General features: G+C 42.8%; 1 protein-coding gene across 2 annotated transcripts in view; it reads left to right on the plus strand.

The window, feature by feature from the left end:
* TRPM7 (transient receptor potential cation channel subfamily M member 7) overlaps positions 1–17051 on the plus strand; it is a 208753-nt gene that overhangs the window by 25259 nt on the left and 166443 nt on the right. The gene's annotated exons all lie outside the window — the stretch shown is intronic.

Below are 17051 nucleotides of genomic sequence, written 5' to 3' on the forward strand. Positions count from 1 at the left end.
CTTCAGGGACACTTGCAAATTGAGTTTCCAAGTAATTTTTGACTTCATCCCATTCAACTGTGGCTTCTTGTTCTGTGGAGACAGGAACAAATTGGATATTTATAATCGAGCCCTTGGTAATTGTATTTGAACAAATATTTTTCACTTTGTATGGATCTGCAAATCTCTACATTTACAGTGGGGCAAAAAAGTATTTAGTCAGTCAGCAATAGTGCAAGTTCCACCACTTAAAAAGATGAGAGGCGTCTGTAATTTACATCATAGGTAGACCTCAACTATGGGAGACAAACTGAGAAAAAAAAATCCAGAAAATCACATCATCTGTCTTTTTTAACATTTTATTTGCATATTATGGTGCAAAATAAGTATTTGGTCAGAAACAAAATTTCATCTCAATACTTTGTAATATATCCTTTGTTGGCAATGACAGAGGTCAAACGTTTTCTGTAAGTCTTCACAAGGTTGCCACACACTGTTGTTGGTATGTTGGCCCATTCCTCCATGCAGATCTCCTCTAGAGCAGTGATGTTTTTGGCTTTTCGCTTGGCAACACGGACTTTCAACTCCCTCCAAAGGTTTTCTATAGGGTTGAGATCTGGAGACTGGCTAGGCCACTCCAGGACCTTGAAATGCTTCTTACGAAGCCACTCCTTCGTTGCCCTGGCGGTGTGCTTTGGGTCATTGTCATGTTGAAAGACCCAGCCACGTTTAATCTTCAATGCCCTTGCTGATGGAAGGAGGTTTGCACTCAAAATCTCACGATACATGGCCCCATTCATTCTTTCATGTACCCGGATCAGTCGTCCTGGCCCCTTTGCAGAGAAACAGCCCCAAAGCATGATGTTTCCACCACCATGCTTTACAGTAGGTATGGTGTTTGATGGATGCAACTCAGTATTCTTTTTCCTCCAAACACGACAAGTTGTGTTTCTACCAAACAGTTCCAGTTTGGTTTCATCAGACCATAGGACATTCTCCCAAAACTCCTCTGGATCATCCAAATGCTCTCTAGCAAACTTCAGACGGGCCCGGACATGTACTGGCTTAAGCAGTGGGACACGTCTGGCACTGCAGGATCTGAGTCCATGGTGGCGTAGTGTGTTACTTATGGTAGGCCTTGTTACATTGGTCCCAGCTCTCTGCAGTTCATTCACTAGGTCCCCCGCGTGGTTCTGGGATTTTTGCTCACCGTTCTTGTGATCATTCTGACCCCACGGGGTGGGATTTTGCGTGGAGCCCCAGATCGAGGGAGATTATCAGTGGTCTTGTATGTCTTCCATTTTCTAATTATTGCTCCCACTGTTGATTTCTTCACTCCAAGCTGGTTGGCTATTGCAGATTCAGTCTTCCCAGCCTGGTGCAGGGCTACAATTTTGTTTCTGGTGTCCTTTGACAGCTCTTCGGTCTTCACCATAGTGGAGTTTGGAGTCAGACTGTTTGAGGGTGTGCACAGGTGTCTTTTTATACTGATAACAAGTTTAAAGAGGTGCCATTACTACAGGTAATGAGTGGAGGAAAGAGGAGACTCTTAAAGAAGAAGTTACAGGTCTGTGAGAGCCAGAAATCTTGATTGTTTGTTTCTGACCAAATACTTATTTTCCACCATAATATGCAAATAAAATGTTAAAAAAACAGACAATGTGATTTTCTGGATTTTTTTTTTTTCAGTTTTTCTCCCATAGTTGAGGTCTACCTATGATGTAAATTACAGACGCCTCTCATCTTTTTAAGTGGTGGAACTTGCACTATTGCTGACTGACTAAATACTTTTTTGCCCCACTGTATGTGGGCATTGTATTTTAAAGAAAGATAAGGGTTGTACAACCCTTCTGTTATGAACAGTGTTTCCACCAAGTTCATAAAAGTTGTCATCGTTCCGTCGTTGGTATTCAGGGTATCCATTTACATTGCAATTAGTTTTGGAGCAAATACTTGTGAAAAATCTTTGGTACAGTTCCCATTGTCCATACATGGTGCATTTGGATTCAGGGGACCACATGGACCGTGTATCATGTAAGATTTTCCAGTTTCATAAAGCCTCGGATGAGTGTCTGTGGGAGCTCTGCGCAATTTGTCAATTCTTTTTTTTTTTTTTTGTCCCAGGCCTTGTATTCCAGAGCCATAAATACCAATACGTGTCCATGGCCCTCATTTTTGGAACTCTATTACATACACCATACCATTAATACGTCCAAATCTGTGGTATATGGTTAAGTCTCCAAGTAGCAATTTTAGTTTCATGTGAAATATCGGCGCTGCTAAACCGGGCCTGTTGCATGGTTGCTGACTGGGAGGTAAGTTTTCCCTGATTTCCTTCCATTTTGGATTGCACGTTACTGTTACAAATAGGTCATGTCTGCCATATTTCCTGACCATTGTCATGGCATCTTGGTAGTTTTGTGCTATATTTCTTGGACTTCCCTGGAATGTTGAGGGCAATATTACTTTTTTCTCGGTAGGATATCTACATACTTGAAGTTGTGGTTCATGAACTGGTGAGGAACATCTTATTCTTCCACTTATTTGGTACTTTGATTTTTGTGCACCTAATTCACATGGTTTACTTCAGTTTTTAGGCATCAACCATAAATTGGCTTGTCAGCTTTCCTGCATTGTGGAGCTGGTTAAAAATACCATCACGAATGGCAAAGTGGTGTGAATTCCATTGACCTTGAGTCACATTTCCTTGTCCAGTTTATTTATTTTATATCTGTAGTTTACCCAGAGACCCCATAAGGGAAAAGCAAAGGGTAGCACGTTGGGTCACAGAGTCCACTCAGGATAGCTACATTTTGTAAAATCCCACTTTTAGGATGAACGGTAATGTCGCGGTTTTCTAGGGGAGCACCATCTGTGCTGTGGAAAATGGCAGTAATTTCCTCTCTGGCATTTGGAGCGTTGATTCTGCCGGGGTGCCCAATATATTTACTTTTTCTCTCACGAAAGTTATGCAATATTGATTTGGCGTTCGGTGTCCCAGATTTGCTTTTATTGTATTCTCTGGAGATTGATCTCTTTGGAGTTTTTTGGAGATTCTCCATTACGAATGCATCCATTGTTTGCTTGATTGTGCATTCGTTTATTCAAGGCCTGAACCAAATCTGGAATAACTAGGCGTCTGGTCAGTCACCTTGGTTAGGGTGCAACGCAGATGTTGCATGGTAAATTTGGCCATGGATTCTGTAACCGAAAGGATCTGATTGCCTGTGAATTCATTGGGTGCGCTCATTGATGCAAAAGCTTTTGCACTATTGTATGATCTCAGGTTCAACGTGAAATTCTTGGGCGTTTGGTTCTGATCCCCTCATGCAATTATTATTCCAGGAATGCATTCGTACTTCTTCCAATATGATGGTTCCATTATGACAACAGTTTGTTGTAATTTCATTTTTGAAATAGTTGGCATTAAAAAATGGGCATTTTTTTTTTTTTTTTTTTGGTTCATTGGGCCAAGGTAGCATGTTTCAATGTCGTCTTCATTGAAGGTTTTGGCAAGTAAAGCAGTACGTTCTTACCCCAGCGGGCAGGTTGGTTAGTCCGGGCTACTGTGTCTCTTAGTAATGGCTTCACGATGCTGCTGAAGCTCCTCTTCCGTCATACTCTGTAGGGCAGACCTATGCTTTTCAGCGTCCGCTTTGGGCATCTGTTGGTCCTTTTTTCTGACCCTATTGGCTGCACGCTACAATTGAAGGCGCTGTTCTGTAACCTTACTGATACAAAGCATTTGCGTTTCAGCCCTCCTTGTGTTTTTTTTTTTTTTTGCCTGATCTTCCTCCTCAGAGGGTTCTTGCTGGCGTATGGACGGCATTATTATGGAACGAATAAGGTTGTAAACTTTTATTGGCAGTTTTTTATTTATACTACAGCATTAGCTGATAAAGAAATGTATTTATTGTTCAATAAATTCTCTGTAAGCGCAGTGCTGTTTATTTTGTAGTTCAATACTTCAATAAAATGGCGCATATACAGTGTCTTCAATAAAATGGCACCAGAGATAATAGTATGCGCACGTACTGACTATGCCTCCATTTTATTGGCGTTATGTACTACAACGTCAACATAGCAGTACACACGCGCCGAACATGGGGATAATGGCAATGACTGGCGTGTGCGCACTGCTATGTTGATGTAGTTGAATTCTTCAATAAAACGGTGCCAGAGTCCATGCGTTCGCCTCCTGTGATATTCTGCGGCATTTTGTTGAAGATACTGTGTATGCTCACACTGCGCAGGTGCCGTCCATCCCGGTTTCGGAGCACACATTAGTATTATTACATTTAGTCTTAAGACTAAACATACCGGTAGTTCCAGTGCTGTCAGTGAATATAGTGGAGGGCGCTGTTGAGCAGTCAGAATGAGGATCTCCCATGGTGCACAGAGCACCGAATGTGCATATTGGTTCAGAGATCAATTTCTTGGAAAGTAAAAGTGGAAAGTTGCCCTGTTAGTGATGTGTGCTAACATTATACTGTAATTTTGCCCTGAGTGACTTCTTTTTAATCCTGCTAGGGTAGGTGCATGATCAGGAAACACATTGCGTACTTCTGCAACATCCGACCCACAGTGTTAGGATGTTACCGCATAGTGGATGCCCACAGCTCACCCGCGGAGACGGACATGTGGCGCTTCTTTCTTGACCGCAGCATGTCCATTTCACCCGTTTAATGTAGTGGACGTGGTGAATCTGCCCGGTTGTGCACATGCGTTTAATAGCCGGCAGCGCTTTGGATGCTGCGGACATGCGATGCATTCAAAGTGCTGCCAATAACTGATCGTGTGCACACACCTTAACGGCTGCATTTGTCAGGTGCTAGGACCTACCAGGCAGTAAGTGAAATGTCAGTTTGTAAAGTTGATGTGCTGGAAGAAGGAAAAATGGCAAATGTAAGTATTTTAGCAACTTTGCTGAAAACCAAGTAGAAAACCCTTCACTTCCTTTGACTGCCCTGACTTCATAGACAGAGGAAAAACAGGCAGGTAAATGATTGAGGCTACTTTCACACTGGCGTTTTTTGCCAGACTTCGCAATGCGTCGTTTATGGCAAAAACGCATCCTGCAAAGTTGTTTGCAGGATGCGTTTTTGCCCCATAGATTAACATTAGCGACACATTGCGACGCTTTGCCACATGTCGCAACCGTCGTGCGACGGTTGCGCCGTGTTGTGGCGGACCGCCGGGAGCAAAAAACGTTACATGTAACGTTTTTTGCTACTGACGGACCGCTTTTTCCGACCGCGCATGCGCGGCCGGAACTCAGCCCCCACCTCCCCGCACCTCACAATGGGGCAGCGGATGCGCCGGAGAAATGCATCCGCTGCACCCGTTGTGCAGTGCGTGAAATTCTAGCGTCGGCATCTCTGCCCGACGCATTGCGACGGGGAGATTCCGACGCTAGTGTGAAAGTAGCCTGACCCTGCTGTGAAGCACCAAGCGCTTGTGCTTGGTTTGTACAGTCATTCATTTAAAAGTTTGGTGATTTTAAAAGCCTGTACATATGAACAGCAAGGTGTTATCTGAGAGAAATGAATAGGACAAATCCAATCTCCCACTGCTGAAAAACGGCACAGTGTGAATGTGCCCTTATATCCCTGTATGTGCTATGGCTGTATACACATGTGTTAAAGATCTGTACCACCTCTAAAGTTGTATGAAGCCATATTCTGATGACCATAGAAGTCCGTGGGTGCTTCTGTACGTATACCATGTGCATGACATTGGGGGGGATGTTTGGCAGTCCAAGGAGTCGGCGGTCTATCGGCAGGAATCTGACGTGTCCAGCTTCAGTTCCTCGGAGTGCAGAGCTGATGATCCCAACATGTTAATGTGACAGTGATTTCCTTTGGGGATAAGTGCCAGCAGACATTCATGGCGAGCCGAACCTGACGTAGTTGATATAAAAACTCTTTTATGTGAGTTCTTAATAATTTCCAGGTAGTGGGTATGGGGTTGTTGCAGTCATGAGTCACCGAGAACAAGCTGTGACTCCTGATCAGGAAACAGATCTTCTTCAGCTCTCAGTGAATCTCCGCAGTGTTAGAATATTATTATTATTATTATTATTATTATTATTATTATTTATATAGCACCATTAATTCCATGGTGCTGTACATGAGAAGGGGTTACATCAAAATACAAATATCGTTTACATTAAACAAACTAACAATGACAGACTGGTACAGAGGGGCGAGGACCCTGCCCTTGCGGGCTTACTCTACAGAATGATGCGTATTCTGGCCTTGGATGTGTTTATATGTCGCTTATTGAGCCGTATTCACACATTCGTGCAATACCCATAGAGTAGAATCGTTGTATTCACACTTCCATTAAAATCACGGTTCGGAGTGAGACCCGTGTGACTCGGAGAGTTCTTTATTCTGATCCAGTTTTACAGAAATCAGACTTGACCTTTAAAGTCTATGGAGATCTGTGTAAATATGGATGAAACACAGACCAAACTCAGTATGTCAGCGTTGCCTCCTTTTTCATCTGATCCAATGTTAAATCAGTAGATTGGCTGGACTTTTTTTTTAATCTACCTGATTCAGTGAGTTAAAAAAATGGTTGCAACTAGGATAACAGCTGAAAAAAAAATCAATCTATCACTTTTTGTGCTTCATTCACACATCCTTGTAATGGCCTGTGATTCGTGGCCCGACCGCAGGTTTCCCTAACCAAACTCCTCATACTAGACGGCCTTTTCTAAGGATGCCCAATGCGCCTCTCTGAAGCCAGCACGCGTACACCCGGCTTTAGAGGAACAGCAAAGTGAGGGAAAGAAGATGCGCACATGTGTGATGGAAGTATAGCGTTGGCGATGACTTCAGCAAATGTAAGCTATGTTATCATACCCACAGGGGCGTGATAACCTTAAAGGGAATCTGTCACCCCAAAATTCGCCTATAAGCTAAGGTCACCTGCATCAGGGGCTTATCTACAGCATTCTGTAATGCTGTAGATAAGCCCCCAATGTAACCTGAAAGAGAAGAAAAGCAAGTTACATTATACTTGCCCAGGGGCGGTCCTGTCGCGGTCCGATCTGATGGGCGTCGCGGTCTGGCGCCTCCTATCTTCATACGATGAAGTCCTCTTCTTTGCTTCTTGCCATGGCTCCTGCGCAGGTGTACTTTGTCTGCCCTGTTGAGGGCAGAGCAAAGTACTGCAGTGCGCAGGTGCTGGGCCTCTGATCTTTCTTGGCGCCTGCGCACTGCAGTACTTTGCTCTGCCCTCAACAGAGCAGATAAAGTACGCCTGCGCAGGAGCTGCGGCAGGAAGAACAGAAGACGTCATCATATGAAGATGGGAGGCACCAGACCACGACGCCCATCGGACCGCACTGGGACCGCCCTTGGGTGAGTATATTATAACTTGTTTTTCTTCTCTTTCAGGATACATCTGGGGCTTATCTACAACATTACAGAATGCTGTAGATAAGCCCCTAAAGGTGAATTTTGGGGTGACAGATTTCCTTTAAGTAGGCCGACTAGTCTGGTGGACACTAACGCCCCAATGACTAGTCAGAGCCCTCATTTACATATCATGAATGGGCTTTAGAAATACTTTTTTTTTCTAAAGATCTGTATTTAATACGGGGACTGTTAGGCAGGGGATTAATACATAATATATGCACGTACAACTGCTGGTGGTTATGGGGTTACGGTGGACCTGACGGGTTCCCTTTAAGTGCACGTCAGGAGAGCCACAGTCAGTCCGCACTCCAGTCTGTCTACTTGAACCTCGACCTACCGGTGTATAACTCTGGATTTACTATCATTCCTTGCCTGGATGTGGCATACTGCAAATGGAAGGCTGCAGGAGGGGGGCTTTCATCTAGCAGACATTTTTAGCATATACCTTTTGGCCCCCCTAGGCTCCAGGCCCAGGTATGAATGCAGCCCCTGCAACCTCATGTGTAGAGGGCTTTAAGGCTATGTGCACACCATGCGGATTTGCTGCGGGTCCGCAGCGGATTTTTCTGCGCAGAAACGCTGCAGACCCGCACTGTGATGTACAGTACAATGTTATTCAATGGCAAAAAAAAAAAATAGCTGTGCACATGGTGTGGAAAAATCATTGTGGAATTTCTCAGATTTCAAAGAAGTGCATGTCACTACTTTTGTGTGGATCTGCAGTGTTTCTGCCCCCATCCATGTTAAAATTCAGCAGTGGCAAAAACCCCTGAAAATCCGCATCAATTGCGCACAAAATCTGCATAAAAACCGCGGTAAATCCGCGGCTGCGGATTCTGCCTGGAGATGCGGATTTTGTGCAGAAAATTCTGGACCTCCTTTCCTACGTGTGCACATACCCTTACACAGCAAAATATCTTCTTTGGCTGTTTTACATCTAAAAATTAAAAAACCCATAATGGGCTCTGCAATATCATGAACCATGTGTAATTGTATCACCTGGTATGTGACGCTGTCATATGTCTTGTTTCCGACCCCTTTTTTCACACATATACAGTGCCTTGCGAAAGTATTCGGCCCTCTGGAACTCTGGAACTTTTCAACCTTTTCCCACATATCATGTTTCAAACATAAAGAAACCAAATGTAAACTTTTGGTGAAGAAAGAACAAGTGGAACACAATTGTGAAGTTGAACGAAATTTATTGGTTATTTTAAATTTTTGTGGAAATTTTAAAAACTGAAAAGTGGGGTGTGCAATATTATTCGACTCCTTTACTTTCAGTGCGGCAAACTCATTCCAGAAGTTCATTGTGGATCTCTGAATGATCCAATGTTGTCCTAAATGCCCAATGGGAGACACACCAAACATGTGGAAGAAGGTGCTCTGGTCAGATGAAACCAAAATCGGACTTTTTGGCAACAATGCCAAACGATATGTTTGGTGTAAAGGCTGCACAGCTCATCACTCTGAACACACCATCCCCACTGTCAAACATGGTGGTGGCAGCATCATGGTTTGGGCCTGCTTTTCTTCAGCAGGGACAGGGAAGATGGTTAAAATTTGATGGGAAGATGACTGGAGCCAAATACGGGACCATTCTAGAAGAAAATCTGTTAGTCTGCAAAAGACCTGAGACTGGGACGGAGATTTGTCTTCCAACAAGACAATGATCCCAAACAAAGCAAAATCTACAATGGAGTGGTTCACAAATAAACGTATCCAGGTGTTAGAATGGAAAAGTCAAAGTCCAGACCTCAATCCAATCGAGAATCTGTGGAAAGAGCTGAAAACTGCTGTTCACAAACGATCTCCATCAAACTTCACTGAGGTCGAGCTGTTTGCCAAGGAAGAATGGGCAAGAATGTCAGTCTCTCAATGTACAAAACTGATAGAGACATACCCCAAGCGACTTGCAGGTGTAATCGCAGCAAAAGGTGGCGCAACAAAGTATTAAGTTAAAGGGGCCGAATAATATTGTACACCCCACTTTTCAGTTTTTGAACTTCCACAAAAATTTTAAATAACCAATAAATTTCATTCAACTTCTCAATTGTGTTCCACTTGTTGTTGATTTTTCACTAAAAATGTTATTCCTTCACAGTTCACGTGTACTAGTCACTTGTGAGGCAATGAAGATATGACACTGTATGGGTTCGGGGATTTGTTTGTTGTAACGAGCGGACAACCCCTTTAAAAACTTTATAAGTTTAAAGGGGTTGCCCCCACTAAAAGAACACCTCCGGTTCTGGCGCTGTTCGTGGTGCCGCCACTGGCTTTCCTGGGGATCACGTCATATGATCCCTGTGACCAATTGGCTTTGTCTTCACTCTCTTCACCTTCAGATGAATCGGAGGAAGCCAAAGTCCTCTTGGTGTCTGATTCATCTGAAGACGGAGATTGTGAAGCCAACGCTGATTGGGCACAGGAATCGTGAAACATAATCTCCAACAATCCCTGGGAAAGCCAGCGCCGACACTGCTGGAAGGATGCTTGCACCAGAGGTAAATATAATTAGTGTTGTTTTATTGGGGGCAAACATGCTGATTGAAATGGCGTTGTCTTATCACTGAACAACCCCTTTAAGACCTTTTTAATTACAATTCAGATGGTGGTAATTTTGGCTTCTTCACATCCCCCATTTGGTATCCAGTCTTTGGATCCTGGCAGCTGTGGGGTTTGGTCACGCACACAAAGGGTCAGATTTATCAAAACTGTGTATTTATCCTTCAGACATTAGTGTTGGTCTGTGTGATGTCTGGTTCCCACTAGCGCAGCATGTGCCCATTAAAGTCTATGGGGCAATTTACCGTATGTATCTGATTTTTCATGCCGACGTATTATAGCCAATGTGGTTGTTCACGTGTCCACCTCTAGTCTGATGGGTCAAACTCATTCAAGTGACGGCGCCATTAATAATGCCGAACATACCAATGATACCATCCTGTATGTATTTCACACACTGGTTCCGATTGCTATTTATTTTTTTTTACAATCTTTTTGTTTTGTTTTTCTTCTCCCCCATACATATAGTACATGCGTCTTTCTTTTGGAAGATTGTTTTGTCAAGGAGAATACATTTTGGACTCCCCTCGGAGTTTTGATCCGCGTTATTAGCGGTTAGGAAAAGACAGCATGTAAAGCCTTGGCACAGCCGCGCCGTGGCTAGAATGCAGAATGTTAATTCTGTGAATTCCTGGGGATAAAGATTATCTGCATATTGCTTTACTCCATCTCTCATAATCCTGGGTTTCGTTTTATTTGTCTGTGGAAGCCGGCGACTGAATCTTTCATTCACGTTAATCATGTTGCCTTTGTAATATGCAATCCATGTCGTGTCATTCATACCAAATGCTGTCGATCTGGTTCATTGCTGTAGAGTGGCTTTGTATAAAATAATGGACGTTGTCAGGGAAAAGGTCATTAACCAGACCTTTGTATAGTTTCTACAATCTTTTTGGCTTAAAATTTTACAGCAAATTCTCCTTTTTCCTGTGTGGTTTGTGGTAGTATTTTTGGGTGCTATACTTGTAAACTTGCCCTTATGGATCAGAGTTGTGGGTCTAAAGGAAAAATGGTAGATATGGGTAGGATGTCCTGTGCTTTTGTATAGTTTCCAGTATGATTTGTATAAAGTACTGTGTTTCATGTATATTCCTGTATTGGCAGTTACATGGCATCAGTCACATCATGATATAGGGCTTAGTTGCTCTATGAAAATGCTCATATCATGGGTACAAAGTAGTAAGCACGTTTGTGTCCTAACCCGTAATTCAATGCAATAACGAAGATGTATAAACTCCCATTTGGTTCACATATTGACCTGTTTAGATTCCATAATAATTACGCCTACAAACCTCAGGCTATGTTCACACTTGGGGCTTTGACAGGAAGGTTTTCTGTTCTGTCTTTAGGAAGAGACACAAATTGATACCAACAATGGATCTGTTGCATAACTGATGCAAGCGAGATTATTATTGGTTATGTCTGGGTTCTGTCCGTTTTTAAATTGGAAGACTAAGCACCGCATGCAAAACGATTCCTTCCTTCCAAGGAACCCGAAACGTACCCTGTATTAATGCGTGGGGTTCCTCTGCTTCTGCTTGTATCCATTATGCTAGAGATCCATTTTTTGACATTGTTTGTCTGTTGCTAAAAAGCGAACAGACCAATGGGATGTTAAAACACAAGTGTGAACATGACTTAACTGTGAAATGGTTGGACCTTTGCCGTATTTTTACAGTTATTGAGGAGACCTTCTGTGGGGGATATGGCATGTCTTTAATATGTTCTTATTAAAGGGGTTGTCCAAGAAAAGTTTTGTAAAACGGCTTAGTACACATAAATAAAAGCGTACTCCTTTGACTGATGTCCCACAGCTCCTTTCCAACACTGCCCGGACTCTAGATTCTAGTTGGCCTCAGAAGGTGGCTACATAGGTGGCATGTTCCTTGTGTTGGGAGGTCTTCAAGAGGCATCGCATAGAATGGCGCAGCGTGAGCCGAGATTCTCAGCAACGGGGGAGATAAAACAAGTGGATGATCACACACTTCCGTTATTATCTTCTGTGCTGGCGTGTGACTGAGGAGTATATCATTTTATGACCTTTCGCTGGATGTTAACAAGGGGGAATTCCAGTAGAGATGGACAAGGTACTTGTCCCAACAATGGTCTTCATGTCAACTACTGTCTACATACTTTCATTTCAGTGTAGAAAACGAACGCCCAGCTCTGTAGTCGTGGGTAAGAACTACACAGGATGAATTGTAAGAGGTTCCTTTATTTTCTCTTAATGGCTTGGAAAACTTCATGTGTTTTATCCCTGACGGGATTTTTTTTTTTTTTTATCCCCATTTTAAAATACAACGGCAGGTGGGATATCTGACCTCAGCCCCATTCATTCTCTTTGGGGCTTCCATAAAAACAAGGACAGTGCTCGCAGCCACTCAGGGAATGAATGGGATCAGTGGTCAAGTCACACATGACGCGCCAGTCTAATGGGGAACTTGGCACTTATCCTGTGGAGAGGTGATTACTTGTTTGCACCAGAGAACCCCTTTAAAGTACATCTTGTTCCAAGTATTTAATTACTAATTTAAATAAAGAATCTTCTCCAAATTAATATCAGAAAGAACAATTGAACGACATAAACAACACAATCCACTATGCCAAGACCAATAATGCCGCTTGCTAGGGAGAAATACCGCCACGCTATGACTCGACTATGTATTACCACCACAGTGACCAAATAATGCCACATACAAGGAACAAATATCGCCACACCATGACCAGACCACATAGTGACTAGAGATAATCGAATTTTGATTGGGTCCCTGCTTATTTGGCAAGCTATAGCGCTCAACTAATAAGCTGCAGAGGGAACCCAGATAAATGGAGTGCTCCCAATGATCAGCTGCTCGGCTCCGCAGCTTTGTGTCGCGTCCGTGTCACAGTCCCAACAAGCAGGCTCTCCATGCATGTGTCGTAGCTGTGACACATGCAGCTGCGGAGCCGAACAGCTGATCAGCCGGAGTCATCCAGGAAGCCATGTTCCCTGTGCAGCTTATTCAGTAAGCGCTATAGCCCGATCCAATTCTCTCATCTCTAAATTGTAACAGAATAATACCACATACTGTACAAGGGAGGAATGCCACCACACCATGACCAAACCAGATATTACCAGCATATAATGATCAAATACTTCCACATACAAGGGAGAAATACCACCACACCATGATTGGGCTACATATTACCACACACATTGTCCGAATAATACCACATGCTGTACAAGAGAGAAATACCGCCACACTGTAACCAGAACACATATTAAAAGCATATAGCTACCAAATAATTCCACACACACGGTAGAAATACCGCTACACTGTGACCAGACCACATAGTTAGCTAATAATACCAAATACAGGGATAAATACTGCCACAGCATGACCAGACCACATATTTCGACAGTGACCAAATATTACAATATTGATCATTAATAAAAACCACAGTACTGTTACCACAGATTACATTATACACATCTCTGTATATAGTATACACTATATAGTGTAAGTGTACAGGTAATGGTGATCACCATTGATGATATACACAGGAGCTCTGTATATAGTGTACAGGTAATAGTGATCACCAGTGATATTATACACAGGAGCTTTGTATATAGTTAGTGTACAGGTAATACAGTGGTCACCAGTGACACTATACACAGGAATTCTGTATATAGTGTATTATGTACAGGTAATAGTGATAACCAGTGCCATTATACACAGGAGCTCTGTACATAGTATGTAATGTCAGTGTACAGGTAACGCACACTGACTTACCGGTTACGTCTCTAGGTGAAGTCCTTTATCTTCACTCTTCTTTTTTCATCTGGCATGGACCACCATCACTTCTTCCAGTCAGGACTCCTCTCTCCAGAAAATGAGTTACCACTGATTTCTAGAGCAGATTCCACATTTATTTTCCAACTTATACGCTACGCCACATGAAGAAAAAAGGCGACATAGTGCCAACCTGCACAGTAACAAGACCGTCCTTTTTGTTCCCTCTTATTGAAAGCGGTATTCTAAAAAGTAAAATTGTAATGTAACTGCAATGGCAGCAGAGTAAAAACCCACACCATAGGTCAGTTTCAGCGTTATCATCAGCGGCCGATGTCTGTGCTCCCGTTGAGGTCAGCTGACAGCCATGTTAACTATTGCAGTGCAGACAAATGTATTTCTGCATCGCAATACATTTCAACTGAATGTGCGTCCTCGGATGCTCATTCATTTGACACCAGCGGGCCTCCTCTGTCGTGCTCCCTGGCCTGCAAAGATCCCAGGCCGACCACAGCTCTTTCTGGAATTTTCAGTCCCATCATTGATTGACAGCCACTTTTGTATAAGCGTGCTAGCAGAGAATGGCTGTCAATCACTGATGGGACTGGACCGAAAGTCCCAGAAAGAGCTGTGGTTTAAATAAGTTATACTGAATCTATTACAGTACTATGAAGTTGGATCCAGAAGTATTTGGACAGTGACACAAGTTTTGGCATTTTACTTGTTTACCGAAACGTATTTTGAGATGGTTATATACCGTAATCATTATTGGCTTAAAGTGCAGACTCTTAGCTTTAGGCCACTTTTACACGTTCAGTATTTGTTGCACTCCTGGTTTTGGCTTACAAATACTCATGTCAAATACTGACCATATTTGTTCAACCCATTAATGACCTATCACGAGCGATGCACCCCGCGGCTGTTAACTAGTTAAATGCTGCTGCCAATTTCTGACAGCAGCATTTAACTTGCGCAAACCGGATGCACGCATTAGCTCCTCCCACTGACGCTAGTGTCACCAATGGGTTGGCATGACAACCAGGGCAAACTGCTATGGGCGCCATCTAGGGCTGACGCCCTGCTATGTGTAGCACAAGCGATTAGATAGTAGCAGCTTCTAGTCTCCCATGGAAACTATTGAAGCAGGTAAAAAATATTTTTTTTTTCAAATCACTCCCCTTTTGCCCCATTCAAAATAAAACAATTTTTAAAATAAATGCACATATTTGGTATTGCTGCATTCAGAATCACCCAATCATGATATATAAAGAAATCCTATCTGTAAAAGGCGTAACAAGAAAAAAAAAAAATCAAAACGCCAGAATTGCGTAAAATGCAATAACGGGCGATCAAAACATCGTACCTATCCCAAAATGGTGTCAATAAAAATGCCAGCTCTGTGCACAAAAAATGCTGCACCCAGCCAGATCACGAAAAATGTGGATGCTACGGGTCACGGAAAATGGAAGCATTTTTTATTTTTGTTGTTTTATTTTTCAACTTTGAATTTTTTTGTACCACTTAAAGAACCTATACATGTTTGGTGTCTACAAACTACTAATGACCTGGAGAATCATAATGGTAGGTCTGTTTTTAGCATTTAGTGAATATGGTAAAAAAACAAACAAAAAAACCCCGAGAGAACAATTGTGGAATTGCACTTTTTGTTGCGATTTCACCGCACTTTGATTCCTTCCTCCCCCCCCCCCCCCCCCCCTGGTTTTCCAGTAGACAAAATGCTTAAAGCAATGGTGTCAAAAGTACAACTCGTCCTGGGAAAAACAAGCCCTCACATGGCCATATTGACTGAAAAATAAAAAAAGTTATGGCTCTTGAAAGAAAGTGAGCAAAAAATTGAAACGCAAAAAAAAAACGGAAATACCCATGTGCCTTAAGGGGTTAATTAAACCTGAAAGTCTACACTTCAATTGCATCTTTGTTTTGTTTTTAAGTGTCCTGCAGTGTCCAAATATGTGGACCTAACCATATATCGGTCTACTGCGCTCCCCCCACTCTATAACATACTTCCTGCAGATTGGACTACATCTTCATGGTGACGGGTTCCCTTTAAGGATTAACCATTTGCTACCTTTAGAGGTTGCTATTGTTTGTTCTTTTTTTGGCTACTGGATCGTTTTTGTAAACCAAATGAAGCGACATGATTTTATTTATTATACGAAAAGCAGAAGGTGCTCCTTTATTGAACCCACTGACCATGAGCTCTAACTGTGCCCATGCAGATTCATTCATTCATTCATTCATGCACTCAGCCATGACTGAGGGCTAATTCTGAAACATGGCGGCTTGATCAGAGGCTCGTGTCCAGTTATGCTTTTACTGCAGCACGAAATAAGTGATCTTTATCGGAAATTCCATCATGGCTTGATCTTCTATTTATTTTTCTACAATGGATTCATTGGACTAGGTGTCTTAATAATAAATCCCCGAGAGATGAAAACATAAATATGAACAATTTTAATTTTTTCTTTTTTAAATAAAAATCTTGCTTTTATTTGCGTGTGTGAATAATCTGCCCAGATGAAAGGCAGCATACAGTGGCTGCTTGTGAGCTCCGCGCCTACCTAATCTGGCTGCAGATCTACGGATGTCGCCTTCTGTTAGTGGCAGTACATAAACGCCTGCAATAGAGATTTTCCCCCATTTGGTTGTTGATTGATTAAACTGTTGTAATTTCCATAGTGAAGATTGTGAGATAAAGACACTTGATGGCTTGGAATTTGTGCCTCTGAGCTATAGCGGTGCCATTCTGAGCACAGGCCGACCTGTGACTTATCACGTGGCCGTCCAGTGGAAAAAATACAGGAACAGACTGGGAGGGCCGCATTCCCACAGCAGGTGGAATTAGCCTGGCTTCACATGATGGGAGCAATAACCGACCTGAGACCGTGTGCACACCGCTGGGTAGCTGTCTGAGCCGCTGTGTCTATATGTAAATGTAAGGTACATCTGTGGGTCCGATCCTGTACCGGCCTGTTACAGAACATTATGCTGACTCTGCCGCATGCTACATAAATGAAGGTTATTAAAACTTTTACAGTATAAGCACATAAAACGTGAAAGTAAGCTGCTGATCTGTGTCCTCACCAATGTAATGAGCTTTCCGGTCTCTGTCCGGGTTTGGCTCCATTCCCACAATGAGTTTTTGGTGCTTGTTTGATGCTGCTTGTGTCTCGCTGCATCAAAAACCCAGCGGTGTCTTGCATTTCCAGCAAAGTGGTTGGGATTAATAGAGATCTGATGCCCGCTGTGCTTCATTATATGGTCACACTTGTGAGTGCAGTGCGAG

The sequence above is a fragment of the Ranitomeya imitator genome, chromosome 4 (genome assembly GCF_032444005.1).
Source record: "Ranitomeya imitator isolate aRanImi1 chromosome 4, aRanImi1.pri, whole genome shotgun sequence".
NCBI lineage: Eukaryota > Metazoa > Chordata > Amphibia > Anura > Dendrobatidae > Ranitomeya > Ranitomeya imitator.